This window comes from Hemitrygon akajei, chromosome 12, assembly GCF_048418815.1.
Source record: "Hemitrygon akajei chromosome 12, sHemAka1.3, whole genome shotgun sequence".
In the NCBI taxonomy this organism is placed as follows: domain Eukaryota; kingdom Metazoa; phylum Chordata; class Chondrichthyes; order Myliobatiformes; family Dasyatidae; genus Hemitrygon; species Hemitrygon akajei.
In genome coordinates, this window is record NC_133135.1 from 4,618,514 (window position 1) to 4,631,280 (window position 12,767).

The window sequence follows — 12,767 nt, forward strand, 5'->3', positions numbered from 1 at the left end:
TTATCACCTGCTTTATTTGTGTTGGCAATAGAACCATTAGCTGAATTAATTAGAACGGACCCAGATATTAAGGGTTTCAGAGTTAACCAGGAGGAATACAAGATTAACTTATTTGCTGACGATGTTCTGCTTTATTTAACAAACCCATTGTATTCGCTACATAAATTATCTTCTAGATTGGAAGAATATGGGAAAATATCAGGCTACAAAATAAATTGGGATAAAAGTGAAATTCTACCTCTTACTAAAGGAGATTATAGTCAATGTTGATTAATAACTCAATTTAGATGGCTGATAAATGGTATAAAATATTTAGGGTTAAGAGTTGATAATGATATAAAGAATTTATATGAATTAAATTATTTACCATTATTGAAAAAAATTCAAGAAGATCTTGATAAATGGATGATGTTACCAATAACATTAGTAGGCAGAGTAAATGCTGTAAAAATGAATATATTCCCTAGATTACAATATTTATTCCAAACACTACCAATACAACTACCCCAGAAGTTTTCTCAAGAGTTAAATAAATGTGTGAGGAAGTTCCTTTGGAAAGGTAAGATGTCAAGAATATCATTGGAAAGATTGACATGGAAATTTGATCTAGGAGGGTTACAACTTCCAAACTTTAAGAATTACTATAAAGCAAATCAACTTAGGTCTTTCAGCTTTTTGAGTACCTTCTCTCTTGTAATAGTAACTGCATTCACTTCTCTTTCCTCATCCTTCAACACCTGGCGCACTGCTAGTGTATTCCACAGTGAAGACTGATGCAAGATACTCATTTAGTTCATCTTCCATCTCCTTGTCCACCATTATTATTTCTCCTGCCTCATTTTCTAGCGGTCCTATATCCACTCTCATTTCTCTTTTAGTTTTTTACTTACTTGAAAAAGGTTTACCACCCACTTTGATAGTTTGTTAGCTTGCTTTCGTATTTCATCTTTTCCCTCCTAATGATTCTTGTAGTTGCTCTCTGTAGGTTTTTAAAAGCTTCTCAATCCTCTATCTTCCCACTAATTTTTGGTCTGTTGTTTACACTATCTTTTGCTTTTACATTAGCTTGGACTTCCCTTGTGCTATTTTGCCATTTGAGTATTTCTTCATTCTTGGAATACATATGTCTTGCACCTTCCTCATTTTCCCAGAAACATGCCATTGCTGCTCTGTTGTCATATCTTTCTACTGATTTGATGCCATTCTTTACCAGCAGAGCCACACCACCCCCTCTGCCTACCTTCCTATCCCTCTGATACAATACGTAACATTGGACATTTAGCTCTCAACTACAACTGTCCTTCAGCCAGTACTCTTCAGAGATTGTCTGCCTGGTGTCAGTGGTTGCATAACCAGGGCTTGTGTTGTGCATCAGCTGCTCATACGACCATCCAACACCCACTCCCATGGCTTCACATGACCCTGTTTGAGGGCGACCTGAGCAGATGCTATACCTTTTCCAAGGGTGATTGACAGGCTAGTGGAGGGAAGGAGCACCTTGTAGAGACGTATCTCTGCCCCACCACTAAAGTGTGTGCATGTAAAAATAAATGAATGAATGAATAAATAAATAGGAGATACACCCTATCCTTGTTATATGTGGGGAATACATTCCTCACAGTTGACGCATAGTATGGAAATGCATAATGTGAATAATAAGCAGGAGGGAGGGCTACATGTTTCTGGACAATTGGGCTTTGCTCCAGGGAAGGTGGGACCTGTTCCGACGGGATAGTTTGCACCTGAACTGGAAGGGGACTAACATCCTTGTGGGTAGGTTAGCTAGTGCTGCTCCGGGGGGTTTAAAATAGATTTACAGGGGGAGGGGAACCAGAGTGTTAGAGCAGATGGTGAGGTGAAGGAGGATAAAGGTCATGCGAGGACTGCTTGTGTGGACAGAAATCAAAGGTTTGTATGTGATAGAAACGTTCTCAGGTGCCAAACTGAAGAGACTGGGGAAGAGGCGTCTGGCTCTCAAATAGAGAAAGATAGGAGACAGCGTGTGAGGGAGGATAGGCAGGTGATAGAGAAGGGACGCGCTCAGACCAAAGGTTTGTGATGCATTTATTTTAACACAAGGAGTGTTGTGAACAAAGCGGATGAGCTTAGAGCGTGGATCAGTACTTGGAGATATGATGTGGTGGCCATTACAGAGACCTGGATGGCTCAGGGACAGGAATGGTTACTTCAAGTGCCGGGTTTTAGATGTTTCAGAAAGGACAGGGAGGAGGCAAAAGAGGTGGGGGTGTGGCACTGTTGATCAGAGATAGTGTCACGGCTGCAGAAAAGGTGGACGTCACGGAGGGATTGTCTACGGAGTCTCTGTGGATGGAGGTTAGGAACAGGAAGGGGTCAATAACTTTACTGGGTGTTTATTATAGGCCATCCAATGGTAACAGAGACATCGAGGAGCAGATAGGGAGACAGATCCTGGAAAGGTGTAATAATAACAGAGTTGTCGTGATGGGAGATTTTAATTTTCCAAATATAGATTGGCATCTCTCTAGAGCAAGGGGTTCAGATGGGGTGGAGTTTGTTAGGTGTGTTCAGGAAGGTTTCTTGACACAATATCTAGATAGGCCTTTAAAAGGAGAGGCTGTACTTGATTTGGTATTGGGAAATGAACCTGGTCAGGTGTCAGATCTCTCAGTGGGAGAGCATTTTGGAGATGGTGATCATAATACTATCTCCTTTGCCATAGCATTGGAGAGAGAGAGGAACAGACAAGTTAGAAAAGCGTTTAATTGGACTAAGGGGAATTATGAGGCTATCGGGCAGGAAATTGGAAGCTTAAATTGGAAACAGATGTTCTCAAGGAAAAGTGTGGAAGAAATGTGGCAAATGTTCAGGGGATATTTGTGTGGAGTTCTGCATAGGTACATTTCAATGAGACAGGGAAGTTATGGCAGGGTGCAGGAACCGTGGTGTACAAAGGCTGTAATAAATCTGGTCAAGAAGAAAAGAAAGCTTACAAAAGGTTCAGAGAGCTTGGTAATGTTAGCGATCTAGATGATTATAAAGCTAACCAGAAGGAGCTTAAAAAGGAAATTAGGAGAGCCAGAAGGAGCCATGAGAAGGCCTTGGCGGGCAGGATTAAGGAAAACCCCAAGGCATTCTACAAGTATTGAAGAGAAGGAGGATAAGACATGAAAGAATAGGACCTATCAAGTGTGACAGTGGGTAAGTGTGTATGGAACTGGAGGAAATAGCAGAGGAACTTAATGAATACTTCAGTATTCACTATGGAAAAGGCTCTTAGTGATTGTAGTGATGACTTGCAGCAGATTGAAAAGCTTGAGCATGCAGATATTAAGAAAGAGGATGTGCTGGAGCTTTTGGAAAGCATCAAGTTGGATAAGTCGCCGGGCCTGGATGAGATGTACCCCAGGCTACTGTGGGAGGCAAGGGAGGAGATTGCTGAGCCTCTGGCAATGATCTTTGCATCATCAATAGGGACGGGCGAGATTCCAGAGGATTGGAGGGTTGCGAATGTTGTTCCTTTATTCAACAAAGGGAGTAGAGACAGACCAGGAAATTGTAGACCAGCGAGTCTTACTTCAGTGGTTGGTAAGCTGTTGGAGAAGATCCTGAGAGGCAGGATTTATGAACATTTGGAGAGGTATAATATGATTATGAATAGTCAGCATGGCTTTGTCAAGGGTAGGTCTTGCCTTACGAGCCTGATTGAATTTTTTGAGGATGTGACTGAACACATTGATGAAGGAAGAGCAGTAGATGTAGTGTATATGGATTTCAGCAAGGCATTTGATAAGGTACCCCATGCAAGGCTTATTGAGAAAGTGAGGAGGCATGGGATCCAAGGGGACATGGCTTTGTGGATCCAGAACTGGCTTGCCCACAGAAGGCAAAGAGTGGTTGTAGATGGGTCATATTCTGCATGGAGGTTGGTGACCAGTGGAGTGCCTCAGGGATCTGTTCTGGGACCCTTACTCTTCCTGATTTTTATAAATGACCTGGATGAGGAAGTGGAGGGATGGGTTAGTAAGTTTGATGATGACACAAAGGTTGGAGGTGTGGATAGTGTGGAGGGCTGTCAGAGGTTACAGCAGGACATTGATAGGATGCAAAACTGGGCTGAGAAGTGGCAGATGGAGTTCAACCTAGATAAGCGTGAAGTGGTTCATTTTAGTAGGTCAAATATGATAGCAGAATATAATATGAATGGTAAGACTCTTGGCAGTGTGGAGGATCAGAGGGATCTTGGAGTCCGAGTCCATAGGACACTCAAAGCAGCTGTGCAGATTGACTCAGTAGTTAAGAAGGCGTGTGGTGTATTGGCCTTCATCAATCGTGGAATTGAATTTAGGTGCCGAGAGGTAATGTTGCAGCTATATAGGACCCTGGTCAGAGCCCACTTGGAGTACTGTGCTCAGTTTTGGTTGCCTCACTACAGGAAGGACGTGGAAGCCATATAAAGGGTGCAGAGGAGATTTACAAGGATGTTGCCTGGATTAGGGAGCATGTCTTATGAGAATAGGTTGAGTGAACTCGGCCTTTTCTCCTTGGAGCGACAGAGGATGAGAGGTGACTTGCATTTTGTGTGTGTTGCTTGGATTTCCAGCATCTGCAGATTTTCTCTTGTTTGTGATTAGATTAAGGCTGTTTTGTCTCCCTGGAAGAATGGGGTGACCAGATAGAGGTAGATAAAATTACAGGAGGCATTATTAGATTAGATGATCAACATATTTCTCCCATTGTAGAGGGTCAAAAACAAAGTATTTTCTTCCCTGGATAAAAGGTGTTGAGTACCAGAGGGCATTTAAGATGGGAGGGGAAAAGTTTAAAAGCGATGTGTGGGGCAAGATTTTTATACAGACTGGTGGGGCTTGGAATTAGGGTTGAGAGGGCGAATAAATCACCATGATCAAATGTCAGAGCAGACTGAATGGGCTGAATGGCCTACTTCTGCTCCTGTGTCTTATGATATTATGGAAAGTGCTGCCAGGGGTGTGGTGAAGGCGGATACAATACAGGTGTTTAAGAGACTGCTGGGTAGGCACATGGGAATGGAGGGATGTGGAACAAGTTCTGATAGAGGGAATCAGCATTGTGCTTAGCACTGGGCTGATTGGCCTGTTCCTGTGCTGTACTGAGAGGCTGTAACTGAGAAGATAGTGTAGTAGTTAGCATGACGCTATTACAGCTTTGGGTGCTGGATTTCGGACTTCAATTCCGGTGTCCTCTGTAAGCAAGTTTGTACGTTCCTTCCCATGTGCGTGAGGGTTTCCTCCCGCAGTCCAAAGACCTGCCAGTTGGTAGGCTAATTGGTCATTGTAAGTTGTTCTGCAGTTAGGCTAGGGTTAAATCGCTTGGTTGCCGGCTGGCGTGGCTCAGAGAGCTGGAAACGCCTGTACTGTGCTGTATTTCTAAGTAAATAAATAATTTTTAAAGGAGGTGTGAGATGAAATGTTGTTACAGGGAGAGTGGCTGATATCTGTATCTTGCTGCCAGGGGAGATGGCAGAATCAGAAGAAGGTATTACACTTACGCAGCATTTAGACAGAATTTGAGTGGGCAAGGATGCCGTCCGGATGTAGGCCAATGGGATTAGTGCAGATGGGCAAAAATATTGGTATGAGCGTGGTGGGCCAAAGGGCCTGTTCATCTGCTGTTCACTCAATCAGTGACCTATCGAGTCGGCACTGCCTCTCACAGTATACCCCTGGTGTAACACCCCAGTTTAATGAAGGTTTACCAAAGTGTGCTGGTCATTAAAACATACTGGCCCTTTGGCCCTTGACGTTGTGTTGACTTTGTAACCTACTCCACAATCAATCTACCCCTTTTCCTCCTACATAGCCTCCAGCTTTCTTTCATCCATGAGCCTATCTAACAGTTTCTTAAATGTCCTAATGTATCTGCCTCTGCCACCGCTTCTGGCAGTTCCTTCCACACGCCCAGCACTCTCACCTCTCACATCCACCCTATACTTTACTCTCAAAGTCTCTCAAATGTTCCTAATGTATCTGCCTCGACCACCAGCCTGGAACCATGTTCCATGCACTACCAAAGTTCAACGTAAATTTATTATCGAAGTACAGTGGATTCCAGTTAATTTGGACACAGCAAGTCCAGTACACTTTGGCGTAATTAAGCAGCTGCTCCAATTAGCTGAGGATTCACAGAAATATTTGAAAAGGTATAAAAAACACATGCTACTGTTTAACTGAGTAACAAATTAGAATGCTACCAGTACGACCACAGTACTATAATAGCGTGTATTGGTTATCATAAAACCAGAAGGCATAGGAGCAGAATTAGGCCATTCAGCCCATCAAGTCTGCTCCACCATTCCATCATGGCTGATTCCAGATCCCACTTAACCCCATACACCTCCTTTACACCATATCCTTTAATGCCCAGACCGATCAGGAAACCACCAGCTTCCACTTTAAGTATACCCACGGACTTGGCCTCCACCGCAATCTGTGGCAGGGCATTCCACAGATTCCCTACTCTTGCTAAAAAAATCCTTCCTTACCTCTGTTCTGAAAGATCGTCCCTCAATTTTGAGGCTGTGTCCTCTAGTTCTGGATACCACACCACTGGACCCATCTTTCTCCACATTCACACTATCTAGTTCTTTCAACATTCGGTAGGTTTCAATGAGATCCCCCCTGCATTCTTCTAAATTCCAGTGAGTACAGGCCCAAAGCTGCCAAACGCTCCTCATATGTTAACCCTTCATTCATGGAATCATCCTTGTGAACCTCCCCTGGATCGTCTACAACAACAACACATCCTTTCTGAAGTATGAGGCCCCAAACTCTTGACAATACTCCAAGTGTGGCCTGATTAGTGTATTAGAAAGCCTCAGCATTATCTCATTGCTTTCATATTCTATTCCCCTTTGAATAAGTGCCAACATTGCATTTTCCTTCTTTAGCACAGATTCAACCTGTAAATTAACCTAGGAACCCTGCATGAGGACTCCCAAGTCCCTCTGCACTTCTGATGTTTGAATTTTCTCCCCATTTAGATAAAAGCCCGCACTATTGTTTCTTTTACCAAAATGGATTATCGTACATTTCATAACACTGTATTCCATTTGCCACGTTTTCTCCCATTCTTCCAATTTGTCTGAGTCCTGCTGCAATCACAGTGCTTCTTTACTACCTACTCCTCCACCTATCTTCGTATCATCAGCGAAGTTTGTCACAAACCCACCAATTCCACTATCCAAATCATTGACAAACAATGTGAAAAGTAGCGGTCCCAATACTGACCCCTGAGGAACATCACTTGTCACTGGCAGCCAACCAGAACCCCCCCTCTCTTTATTCCTACAGCCATTCCTCTATCCATGCCAGTATCTTTCCTGTAACCCCATAGGATTTTATCTTGTTAAGCAGCCTCATGTGAGACACCTTATCAAATATCTTCTGAAAATCCAAGTAAATGACATCCACTGCCTCTCCGTTGTCCACCCTGCTTGTTATTTCCTCAAAGAACTCTAACAGATTTGTCAGACAAAACTTCCCTTTACCGAAACCATGCTGACTTTGAGTTATTTTATCATTAGCCTCCAAGAACCTCGAAACCTCATCCTTAACAACAGACTCCAACACTCTCCCAACCATGAGTTCAGGCTAACTGGACTATGACTTCCTTTTTTTTTGGCTTCCTCACTTCTTAAAGAGTGGAGTGACATTTGCAATCTTCCAGTCCTCTGGGACCATACCAGAGTCAAGTGATTCTTGAAAGATCATGACCGATGCATCTGTTATCTCTTCAGCAACCTCTCTCAGGACTCTGGGATGTAGTCCATCTGGCCCAGGTGACTTATCCACCTTAAGACCTTTGAGTTTGCCTAGCACTTTTTCCTTTGTAATAGCAATGGCACTCACTCCTGCTCCCTGACACTCACGGACCTCTGTCACACTGCTAGTGTTTTCCACAGTGAAGACAGATGCAAAATGCCCATTAAGTTCATCTGCCATTTCTTTGTCCCCCATCACGACCTCACCACCAGCATCACTTTCCAGTTGTCGAATTTCAACTCTGACCTCCCTTTTTCTCTTCATATAACTGAAAAAAATGTTGGTATCCTGTTTTATATTATTGACTAGTTTGCCCTCATATTTCATCTTTTCCCTTCTTATAGCTTTTTTAGTTGCCTTTTGTTGGATTTTAAAAGCTTCCCAGTCATCCAACTTCCCACTCACTTTTGCTACTTTGTACAGGTTTCCCCCGCAATCTGAAGGTAGAGCGTTCCTATGAAACCGTTTGTAATCCGAAATGTCGTAAAGCGAAGAAGCAATTACCAGTAATTTATATGGGAAAAATTTTTCAGTGCTCCCAGACCCAAAAAAAACCTACCAAATCAAAGCAAATAACACATAAAACCTAAAATAACAGTAACATATAGTAAAAGCAGGAATAATATGATAAATTTACACCCTATATAAAGTAGAAATATTGTAGGTATGGTGTAGTTTCACTTATCAAACTCGGAAGGCTGCGAACCAAAATTGATTTGGAGAAAAAAATCGGCACGTACACGCATGTGCAAACAACTGCCCGCAGAAGGCTTCACGGTCATTGTAGGCTTTCTCGGGGTAAACACACGTATAAAGCGGGCATCTTTTTTTTTGTAAAAGCGAAAATCCTCTTTGGTTAGTAAAAACAGATACTAATGTTAGTCTTTCGTAACAGCGAGTTGTCGTAAAGTGAACGCTTGAAAAGCGGGGGCCATCTATATACCCTTTCCTTGGCTATTATGTAGTCCTTAACTTCCACAGTTGCCCACCCCTGCTATTTGAGAACTTCTTCCTCTGTGGGACATGTCTATTCTGTGTCTTGTGAACTATTCCCAGGAACTTCAGCCATCTCTGTTCTGCCGTTATCCCCACCAGTATCCTCCTTCAATCCACCTGGGCAAGCTCCTCTCTCATGCCTCTGTGATTCCCTTTACTCCATTGCGATACCGATACATGTGAGTTATGCTTCTCCCTCTCAAATTACAGTATGAATTCAATCATATTATGATCACTGCCTCCTAAGGGTTCCTTTACATCAAGCTCCCTAATATGATCTGGGTTATTACAAACGCCCAGTCTAAGGTGGCCATTCCCTGATTAGGCTCAAACACAAGCTGCTCTAAAAAGCCATCTCATAGGCATTCAACAAATTCCCTCTCCTGCAATCCGACATCATCCTGATTTTCCCAGTCCCCTTGCCTGTTGAATTTCCCTATTACGGTTGTGACATTACGCTTATTACCTGCCTTTCCAGCTCCCTTTGCAATCTCATCCCCACAGCTTGGCTGCGATTTAGAAGCTTTTATATGATTCTAATATTCGCTTTCTTACCCTTGCAATTTCTTAACTCCACCCACAAAGCTTCAACATTCTCTGACCCGATGTCACCTCTTTCTAAAGATGTAATTCCATCTCTTACCGACAGAGGAACCTCTAAGCGACAGAGGATTTCATACATTGTACACTACTGTGTTCTTTTGATTGACTGTAAATGAACAAAGTCAGCAGAGACACCCAGTACCAATAATGGACTACCTTCGTTGCCTTCCTGCATGAAGTGGTGTCAAAAATCACTGCTTTTTAATTTGGCATCATTCAGCCTAAGTGATTAACAAAACACAACCAACACTATTAAAAAGTGTTCTCTCTAAGCACAGCATAGTGTCAAATGGCCACACAAATGCATATGACTGATGCTAACTGGTAACGTTCTCCTGTACCAATTAAACAGCAGAGTGTTCCAAATAAATGGAGGGAATTCTGGATATTTTCTCAACTAATTTTCTTTTTAAGAGTTAGAACCATAGAACATTACAACACAGAAACAGGCCTTTTGGCCCTTCTTGGCTGTGCCGAACCATTTTCCTGCCTAGTCCCACTGACCTGCACCTGGACCATATCCCTCCATACCCCTCTCATCCATAAACCTGTCCAAGTTTTTCTTAAATGTTAAAAGTGAGCCCGCATTTAACACTTCATCTGGCAGCTCATTCCACACTCCCACCACTCTGTGTGAAGAAGCCCCCCCTAATGTTCCCTTTAAACTTTCCCCCTTCACCCTTAACCCATGTCCTCTGGTTTTTTTCTCCCCTGGCCTCAGTGGGAAAAGCCTGCTTGCATTCTCTCTATCCGTACCCATCATAATTTTATACACCTCCATCAATCTCCCCTCATTCTTCTATGCTCCAGGGAATAAAGTCCTAAACTCTTTACACATATCCTTACACATCTGGAGAAGGATGCTTATGTGAGAATGTTGTTCTTGGACTACAGTTCAGCATTCAACACCGTAATACCATCCAGGCTCGACAAGAAGCTCAGAGACCTCGGCCTTCACCCTGCCTTGTGCAGCTGGATCCTGGACTTCCTGTCAGATTGCCATCAGGTGGTAAGAGTGGGCTCCCTCACCTCCACCCCTCTGACTCTCAATACAGGAGCCCCTCAGGGCTGAGTACCGAGTCCCCTCCTTTACTTCCTGTATACCCATGACTGTATTGCCACCCACAGCTCCAATCTGCTAATTAAATTTGCCGATGACACTACATTGATTGGCCTTATCTCAAACAATAATGAAATGGTTTACAGGGACACAGTGGTGTCAAGAAAACAACCTCTCCCTCAATGTCGCAAAAACAAAGGAGCTGGTTGTGGATTATAGGAGGAATGGAGACAGACTAACCCCTATTGTCATCAATAGATCTGGGGTTGAGAGGGTAAACAGCTTCAGGTTCCTCAGCATCCACATCACTGAGGACCTCACGTGGTCTGTACACACCGGCTGTGTGGTGAAAAAGACACAACAGTGCCTCTTTCTCCTCAGACAGTTGAGAAAGTTTGGTATGGGCCCCCAAATCCTAAGGACTTTATACAGGGGCACAATTGAGAGCATCCTGACTGGCTGTATCACTGCCTGGTATGGGAACTGTACCTCCCTCAATCGCAGGACTCTGCAGAGAGTGGTGTGGACAGCCCAGCACATCTATGGGTGTGAACTTCCCACTATTCAAGACATTTACAAAGACAGGTGTGTAAAAAGGGCCTGAAGTATCATTGGGGGCCCGAGTCACCCCAACCACAAACTGTTCCAGCAGCTATCATCCGGGAAGCGGTACCGCACTATAAAAGTCAGGACCAACAGGCTCTGGGACAGCTTCTTCCACCAAGCCTTCATCAATCGTGGAAATGATTTTAAGAGCTGAGAGGTAACGTTGCAGCTATATAGGACCCTGGTCAGACCCCACTTGGAGTACTGTGCTCAGTTCTGGTCGCCTCACTACAGGAAGGATGTGGAAGCCATAGAAAGGGTGCAGAGGAGATTTATAAGGATGTTGCCTGGATTGGGGAGCATGCCTTATGAGAATAGGTTGAGTGAACTTGGCCTTTTCTCCTTGGAGCGAAGGAGGATGAGAGGTGACCTGATGGAGGTGTACAAGATGATGAGAGGCATTGATCGTGTGGATAGTCAGAGGCTTTTTCCCAGGGGTGAAATGGTTGCCAGAAGAGGACACAGGTTTAAGGTGCTGGGGAGTAGGTACAGAGGAGATGTCAGGGGTAAGAGTCAGGAGTGTGTGGGACAGGCTGCTGGCAGTGGTGGTGGTGGAGGCGGATACGATAGGGTCTTTTAAGAGACTTTTGGATAGGTACATGGAGCTTAGAAAAATAGAGGGCTATAGGTAAGCCTAGTAATTTCTAAGGTAAGGACATGTTTGGCACAACTTTGTGGGCCGAATGGCCTGTATTGTGCTGTAGTTTTTCTATGTTTCTATGTTTCTATCATGAGATGAAGAGTCTTTGAAAGTGAGTCCATAGGTTGTAGGAACTGTTCGGAGATGTGTTAATTGAACTTGAGTGAAGTTATCTCCTTTGTTTCAAGAGCCTGCTGGTTGAGGGGTAATAACAGTTCCTGTACTGCCCTACTGATGGCTCAGTGAGTGTGGTAAACTATGTATACTATGTAAGAAAGCATGGCCTGGAAAGTAGAGGTCCCTGATCACCATTTTCTACAATTCTCTTTAAAAATAAAGTTTATTTTTCAGTGCTTTGGGGTTCAGCTAGTTCAGAGGTTGTGTGCACAAACAGCCTCAGGGTCCCCTCTTGCATTCCCGTAAAAAGGGATGACATGGCATGTCATTCAGTTAATGTTCAATCAGTCTGGGTATAAGCTGTTTCAAAGGGTTTAGCCCTCAGGCAATACTGGACATACAGACTATTTTCTCATTACTACTGTCAAAAGTTAGTAAGATCTGCAGTGAGAATGTGTAGGCCCCAACCAGCCCCCAGCTATCCACCCTTCCTTTGCCTCTGATCACCTTGTTGAGTTGCAGCTCAGGGCTCTGGAGGTGTGAAGCAACAACTTCACCCTCTGTGTTGTCTTGGGTGTATTGGATTCTGATGTTTTTAATCCAAATCTCTGTCCGAAGTCAGGAAAGAGGTATCAAACTGTTCCTTCTCAGTCATTTTATCAAGTCCTTATAGAACAAAGGGAATTGGAAGCAGTAACAGGAGCAGAAGTTTCATAGTGGAAGAGAGAGATGAAGCAAAAAGATGGTGCTGCCCCATGGGCAGCTCTTTTTATACCCCAAAGATAAGAAACATTCTTCTTTAATATTCAGATAAGAGTCAACCAATCAGATCACCCCTATTCAAATAATGCAATACCAAGAGAAGCTTTCAGAATTTTCCAAGATGTTACAAAGAACTGTATCCACTGGGGAACACACTGGACAACTACATATACACACTGTGACCACTAGGGGACACACTGAA

The 12,767-nt window shown here is 43.5% G+C and overlaps 1 protein-coding gene across 4 annotated transcripts in view; it reads left to right on the top strand.

The window, feature by feature from the left end:
• Nucleotides 1-12,767, top strand: part of LOC140736680 (uncharacterized) — a 493,430-nt gene that overhangs the window by 137,729 nt on the left and 342,934 nt on the right. The gene's annotated exons all lie outside the window — the stretch shown is intronic.